We start from the raw sequence: 7,824 nt of genomic DNA, 5'->3' as shown, positions 1-7,824 counted from the left end.
AGGCAAACAAATTAGTTCAAATAGTATCAGTGATGTGTAATTTTTCAATAACGTCAGGACGTGATGCAAGCTAACTGCAGTCTGTATTACTTCTTCGTCTTCGCTGACAGCAGTGTCCAGGTTCTTGTCTTTGCGCTCCACTTGTTGTTCTTTCACAAACTCCTCCTGTATCCTCTCCAGCTCCTGCAGCTCGCAGTACATGTGAAACTCTCGTCTGTTCTTCAGCAGCTTCATAGGGAAGGGATTCATATCATTAAATGCTATGTTCATTAGTTTCCTAAAGACAGAAGATACAGAGAAAACAAAATGCCACTGATGAAACAACTGCAAAGTTAAAAGGACCTGGTGACTCTGCATTTTTCCCTTTCAAAAAATACATAAATAAATAAATAACAAAATATGGGCCTGCCAAAATTAAATTCATAAAAAGACAAAAAGACAAACATACACACTTGAGAAACAATGCACAGTTCTAACAGGAACAAAAAATGTAAGTCTGACATACAAAGTTGTTGCTTGCTAATTTTCTAACATAATTGTTTAGAGATTGAACCCATTAACTTCTACAGTGTATCAATCTTCAGGTGGTCCAAATCAGTCAATGGCCCCCTGTCTCTGCACAGCCGGCACTGCCTGGATTCTTGTCTAATACTGAAGCATGAATGGCTGCATCTAAATGAATGTGTTTGTATTTGAGGTTTAGTGGCTGGGCAGAGGAGAAACATGGTGATTGAATCAATAATTCCAATGAAAAGGCTTTGAGAACTAAATGGAAACATATTTCTGCTGCTTTACAGTCATTGTGAGAAAGCTCTGCCAAATTATTATCATATAATCCCAGTTATTTCACTGAAAATCAAGAGAAAGCAGACTGATTGATCCAGTTCCGTGCTACAGTATAACAGAAAGGAAATGTTTTCAGTAAATAAAAGGCAACAGAACCTTGGAATTATTCATCCTTAGGATAACTTATTTTTACTACTAAGACCTAATGGCAAGAAAATTCTGTTTTTAATAGGATCTTAAACGGCTGGTTTCACAAACTACAATTAGCACTAATTTTGGACTACCTTACCTAAGATAACAATAGGTAGTCCAGGATTAGTGCTAATCAGGGCCTGTGAAACCAGCCAATTGACCTACCAGTTAAATTGTTCAACACTTTAATAATCTGCTTGCAAACTGTTCATTAAACAGCTATACATACAGTACATCTGTTTTCTAAGCTGCAAAGAGGACATTATGTGGGTCTGTGAGGTGGGGGCTCCATTACCTGTAGGAAGTGAATGGTAAAGAAAGACTTACGGTTTCATAGTGGATGCATGGTAAAGCTCAGTAAACTGCAAAATCACTGTTCACATTTACCATCATCAAAATGGTATGACAGTTTACTGAAATCACTAACTTTACTAGTGGTTAAAAGTGAGTGAGATGAGTGTGAACTGTTTATACAGTCTGTGATTGACAGCAACTGGTCTGATGCGTCTGCTGTACATTATCATCATCCTCATTCTGCCTCACTTGCCATCAGAGATAGTTTTGGTGAAAAAACTGAGGTATTGGTAGATTTCCAGATTGTCGTGAATTTTTAGAATGTCCTCTTCATTGTACTTAAAGAGGGCCAGTGCACAGCGAAATATCACCTGGAAACAGAAAGAAGGAAATACTGTTCAGGTTAAAAAAGAAGGATACTTTCGCTCATCAAGTCGTCACTGGACTGAGCCCTTTTATAATTAATTATATTTTACTTATTTCCATGTTTTTCATTTTTACTCTCTATAACTCTCTAAAATGTCATTACTATAATTTAAAATAATTGGATAAGCTGTTACAATGTATGTGTGACATACTGTGCACATGCAGTGTGGAGTAGTGGTTAGGGCTCTGGACTCTTGACCGGAGGGTTGTGGGTTCAATCCCCAGTGGGGGACACTGCTGTTGTACCCTTGAGCAAGGTACTTTACCTAGATTGCTCCAGTAAAAACCCAACTGTATAAATGGGTAATTATATGTAAAAATAATGTGATATCTGTATAATGTGAAATAATGTATAATGTGATATCTTGTAACAATTGTAAGTCGCCCTGGATAAGGGCGTCTGCTAAGAAACAAATAATAATAATAATAATGTTTGCAAGTTAAGACAATTTTTCTCAACAATTTGTGCTGAAAAATGTATTAAGCACGTTTCAACACAGTTGGGTAAGTGTGGGTGGTGTGGGTGGTGTTGGTGGTGGGGGGGTGGGTATTAAAGGATCAATTACTAACACAGCCGGCGCTGTACCTTTGTGCCCTCATAGGGGAAAGCGTCCCACACTCTGAGCAGGATGTCGCTGACCAGACTTTCCACGAAGACCACCAGGAACCAGTTGAAGGTGATGAGGGAATGATCGATGCTGTGCTCCTTGAAGTGGGCCGTCAGGCGAGGCATCTTCTCAGCAAGAAAGTCACGGAACACCCTCTGATCAGCCTGCAAGGAACAAAGAGCTCTGCTTAGAGCAGCAGGAGTTGCTCAGCTGTTAGAACAAATAGGGACTATGACTGCCTGAATTAGCACATCCACAGTACTTACTGGTGAAGCAAAGGGGATAGCATTAAAACTCAGCTATAGGCTGACGAGCAATGTCACAAATATTTTAACATTTTCTTAGCAATAACGGAGAGACATGGACAAATTAGCCAATTTCCATAACAGATGCCTTTGGAAAATAGGCAAAAACTGGTCAAACAAAATCTCAAATAAAGACCTCCACGAGAAGACCAAATCATCACAGATACAAAAAGAAGAAGACTGAGGTGTATAGGCCACATACTCAGGATGGAACAAACCCATATCCAGAAGGTAGCTCTACAATGGATACCGCAAGGGAAAAGAAAATGAGGCAGAGAAAGTTGCCTCAGATCGAGAGGTGGCAAGGGCTTGTTGCATCCTTGTGTCCCTGGAGGGAAGAAGAGGGTTCACTGATTTGAAATCAGTTGTTGTACATACTGTACCTGAGAGGCAGTGAGGGTTTTGCTGTAGTAGTCTTGTGGCATTATGATTACAACAACAGCCACCAGACACCAGAAGGCATCCTCTTCATCCTTCAGAACTAAAAGTGCAATAGCTGCCAACCTACAAGAGGAAACACACACACACCACATGACTCCACTGGAAGTGTGCTGCTAATATTCAGAAGAAAAGGGGGACACATAGGTGTGCCAAGCCACATTTCTACACATTTTAGGCCCTATTTTGAAATAAATTTTCAGAGGAATTTGATGTATGAAACTAGCAAGAAATTATGTAAATTATACACTTATTTGTATTTATTATTATTTTATTTCTTAGCAGACACCCTTATCCAGGGTGACTTACAGTCGTAGACAAAAATGCATTTCAAGAATCAGTATAAGTATTAATACGATTACGATTCAATAACGGAACAGATAACAGTGTCAGTGATAGTTACATCAGGATATAATTAAATACAAAATACTACAGATTAAATGACACTCGATAGATTACAGTACTCTAAAGTACAGGGTTAAATGCAGTAAAATAGGGAGCAGATAAGAGCAAGTAAAGTGCATTTAAGGAAGAGTGATAAGTGTCTAGATGGAAAAGGGGAGTTTCTACAGGTGCTGTCTGAAGAGGTGAGTCTTGAGGAGGCGCCGGAATTATTTTTAATCTGCCTGAATATGGCCACTCGTGCTTTCCACCACAGTTGTCTTTACAGTTGTGTAGAATATTAAAGAACATATCTGGGCCAGTATATTTGTGATTCCAGAAAAAGATATATCGTACAGGGGAGGGATGAGTAGCTAAGAATACACAACACAGTTAACAACCACTAGGTGTCATAATTTCTCAAATCAATAAATAAACACTGTTTGCATGTGTATTCTTATTGCTATTTATAATACAACAACACATTGCTCTAGTATAGTGTCCTGGCATAGCTACCTCCAACGAAGTGCTCTAAAATGTTAAACACCGGTAATGCTGCCATTACCTGTGGCACTGCTTACCGGTAATAGGCATTATTCTCTGTTTTAGAAAAGGATAAGTTATGCTAGTCCATGTCCAAGAAGTACAAGAAAGTGTTTTGTCTTTTTTGGCAACACCTTTTACTACTTAAAATGAGCGAATGGCATTAAGAACTTTCAATACAAAAGGTACAGTACCGGTTGAGGCCCTGCAGTAGCCGATGGTGGGGTTTTGCCAGGAGAAGGCTAGCAGAATGCGCTGCAGCTTTTGGACTGCGTCGGAGGTGGGCGAGGAGAAGTGCTTATTGCTGGTGAGGGTGCGGTGCAGGTCCAGCTTGATCTGCCACGAGGCCGGGTGCTCCGACACCTCGCAGTGCTTCCTCAGCTCCTGGTAGCGATTGGGATTCCGCTTCCTATAGACCTGCGTCCGCGTCCTCACGATCCAGCGCCACACCTGCTCCCGGTACTCCACAGGGATCCCACACCGGATCAGGCCCTTCAGCTCCGGGGAGGGAGCCAGCTGGTCCAAGGGACAGCTGGCCAGGTAGTTAGCCCACCTGGTCCGCAAAGGCTTGTCCTCCATCTCATTGTTGCGCAGGTTGTTGGAACGGATCTCCAGGGCCTGGATTTTGGCCAGGAGCTTCACGTCCTCTACTTCATAATCAGGAATGGTCTTGAATCCATAGTCGTCGTACTCACTGGGAAGGAACAGAAAGTTAAACAAGGATGTTGGTAACATGCAGTATTCACATATTCCCTAAATTATCATACAACATTGTATAGTAGGTGCATGGCTCCAGGTTTTTGTGATTTAGTTATGTGTAATGAACCTCTATGTTAAGTTGTACTGTTATATTTCTAATCAGTCCCCTCTGCCAGCATATTCCTCCCCATCGCTGCAGGAGAGCATTGAGTTAGTTAGTTGAGTTGGAACAGTTGGCGGAGAGAGACAGAGGGAGAGAAGGGAGTGGGCTGAAGTTTGACGGTTAGGAGGAGGTAAATGTGTTTGGAAGCCAGTACAAGAACCAGGAAAGGGTTATGTGTAAATGGTATATGTGCCTGAAACTAACCTGCCTAGGGTTATGTATAAGGCCCTGTGTAAATCGAGATTTCACGAACTGCGCAGAAATTGCGAACTTAGCCAAATACCGTGATTTTTTCAATATTCTTATAATTATTATTTGTATTTCATACGATGGAGGTAAGCTATTCTGTATGTCCTGCAATGTTACTGCAAATCATCTCTTGACAGGCATTTAGATTCAAGTATTTACTGAAAGAGAAAGGCGGAAATCCAAGAAACCAAAAACATGAACTTCCATGTTCCAAAAGTCCACTGAAAACCGTGAAGCACGAAACACATTAAATTTTGACCTGACAGGGATGTTTGTTTGCGCAAATATCCCTCTTGAAAAACTGGACAACCAAAAGTTACGTAATTTCTTCATACTGAGTGTAGCAAATGGTGGAGTGATTCCTTCATCAGCCCAGCTGAGACGTGAATACTTACCTAAAGTTGCCGACTATCACAAGCAGGAGATTATGGAATTAGTAAAACAGTCTGGTTGCTTGTCAATGGTCACTGACGAGTCGACTGATGCCCAATAGCAATATGTGTTTCACATTGTATTTGTTTTGCAGGGCCTAAATGGTGAACATGCATCTGACATAGAACTGAAAGCTGTCCTTGCAGATACACTTTACCTACAGGCTGTTAATGACAACACCGTTTCACAAGCTATTGTAAAGTGCTTGAATAACTTTGACGTTGATTTTGAAGATGTCAGTGCATTTATCAATCTATTTGCTGTATAAAAAAATAATAATAATCTGTACACATAATTTATAAAATAGTTCTGAGCACAATCTGCAAAATAAGACACTTTACCCGTGATATTGCCTTGAATTAAAAAAAAAAAAAAAAAAAAAAAAACACACACTATTTTCACAGGGCCTTATGTATGAACAAAGGATCCTGGAGTTTTCTAAATAAACTGTAGACTTGCTGCAGCCTCTGACTTCTTTTTGGGCATATATACACCTTCACTGCCTAACATCAACCCTTATATATGGTCCTGGAATTGCAGTGTTTATTGACGCACATTGCTCTTTATGTGGTTGGTTAGGGAGCAGTTCAATGTCAATCCAATCTTTGACCTTTCTTTTTGCCTGCTAAGGTGTGCAGTGGTATTGTGATGTGGATTACTATACAGTTAACAGCAAGCTCATTTCAGCTGCTTGCATCAATCGCTCGAACAGCAGAACAAACATTTTCTGTTCAATTTACAATCAATACTATTCAATCTGAGTTCCTGTGCAGCTGTTAAGACTACAGTAAACTCTACGAAAGGAATTTCTATAATATTGACAAAAACAAACTGAGAAAATAATCATGAAAAATAGGAAATGCATATAATTTGCACTTCTGTTCTAGACAGACCATGCAACAAAACAAAAAGAGTTTTTGTTTTGTTTTGTTTTAAAGAAGTGACAAACAAAATATATATTTTTTTCAATTATTAAATTATCACATTAAAAGAGCAGGGCACGTGACATAGAAAATCATAGACAGCAAAGCCCAGAAACTACTGTAAGTTCCAGCTCTTTTTTGGCTTTTCATTTGCGCACCTATTAGATCACAATTGCAACAAACCAACATTAACATTTTGATCCTTTGCTTGTTTTGGTATTTCAGTTCGGGATATGAGGGTATTATATGAAAATGGAACTGGTGAAGCTTGCAATCACATCATCAGTTTAGCAATAGAATTGCATTTTAAATATCTGAATATACTTAGTAACAAAAAAACAAGAAAGTACCCGGGGGGAAAAAGTTTTCGCTGTGAAACCCCGGTATGGAAATGTCAGTACTGTCTTACCTGACAGGGTTGAGTTTAAAGACATCCTTCTTGTCTCCCTGCAGTGAGTCCTCAATGAGCCTGTTCACCATCTCCTGCTGACTGCTGTCCAGCCCTTTGCTCTCCTGCAGCCTGCGCAGCACGACCAGGTACTTGCTCTCAATCTGGCAGCTTTTGGCCTCCAGGTAGGCACACTGCAACACAAAAGAGAGGTTTAGGGTTAGGATTAAAACAAAACACAGCAGCTGGTGAAAGCAGTAACCCTCCCACAACCTCCCACTCATTTCCAAGACAGGGCAGTCCAAAGGCAGAGGGTTTCTACACCCTGTTACTTTTTAACTGGGTTGAACTTGTTTATTAAAATGTAAAAATGAACCTAGTACATTTCCAAATAACTAATTTTACAGTTCTGATGGAGCCATTCCAATTATAATCTTGCTTCTGCTCCTTAAATTAATTTGATTTAATAATCCTCTTCGCTGCAGTATTCACTTGTTCCCTTGTGCTGCTTATATTAATTACAAGACTGCTATTTCCTACAGTGCAATATGTGTGACACTGTGGCTGTGAAGGGTCATTTCTTTGAAAGTTAAACTGTTGTGTACAATACATGTTTCTTTTCGATTACGATTCGGAAATCAAAGCGTTTATGTTTTTGGCAATTTTAGCAGTTTCAGCATAACCTGCAACTGAAATTATATTTATTTATTTATTTATTTTTACAATTTTTGCTATTTGGTTCTTCTTTAAACCAGAGTCACCCTGGTATCAAATGTGATACCTATTAATTCAAGTGCTCCCAGAAATCCTGAAACATCTCTACTGTAGTACAATAGTTTTTCATGTCACAAAAATGGTCTGATCCTAAATATATCTAAAATAATTTAAAACCATTGCCAATCAGACCAGATAGATAAAACATCTAATTTGCTGCAATCATACCAGCCAGTAGCTGTTTCATTGCACAGTGCACTCAGGGGATATCACTATATGGAGC

At 39.6% G+C, this 7,824-nt stretch overlaps 1 pseudogene; it reads right to left on the bottom strand.

The window, feature by feature from the left end:
• Nucleotides 1-1,517: 1,517 nt before the first annotated feature.
• Nucleotides 1,518-7,278, bottom strand: LOC117420079 (TBC1 domain family member 2A-like; annotated as a pseudogene).
• Between the last annotated feature and the right edge of the window lie 546 nt (nucleotides 7,279-7,824).

This window comes from Acipenser ruthenus, chromosome 1, assembly GCF_902713425.1.
Source record: "Acipenser ruthenus chromosome 1, fAciRut3.2 maternal haplotype, whole genome shotgun sequence".
Classification (NCBI taxonomy): Eukaryota; Metazoa; Chordata; class Actinopteri; order Acipenseriformes; family Acipenseridae; genus Acipenser; species Acipenser ruthenus.
This window is presented reverse-complemented; position numbering and strand designations above follow the sequence as displayed.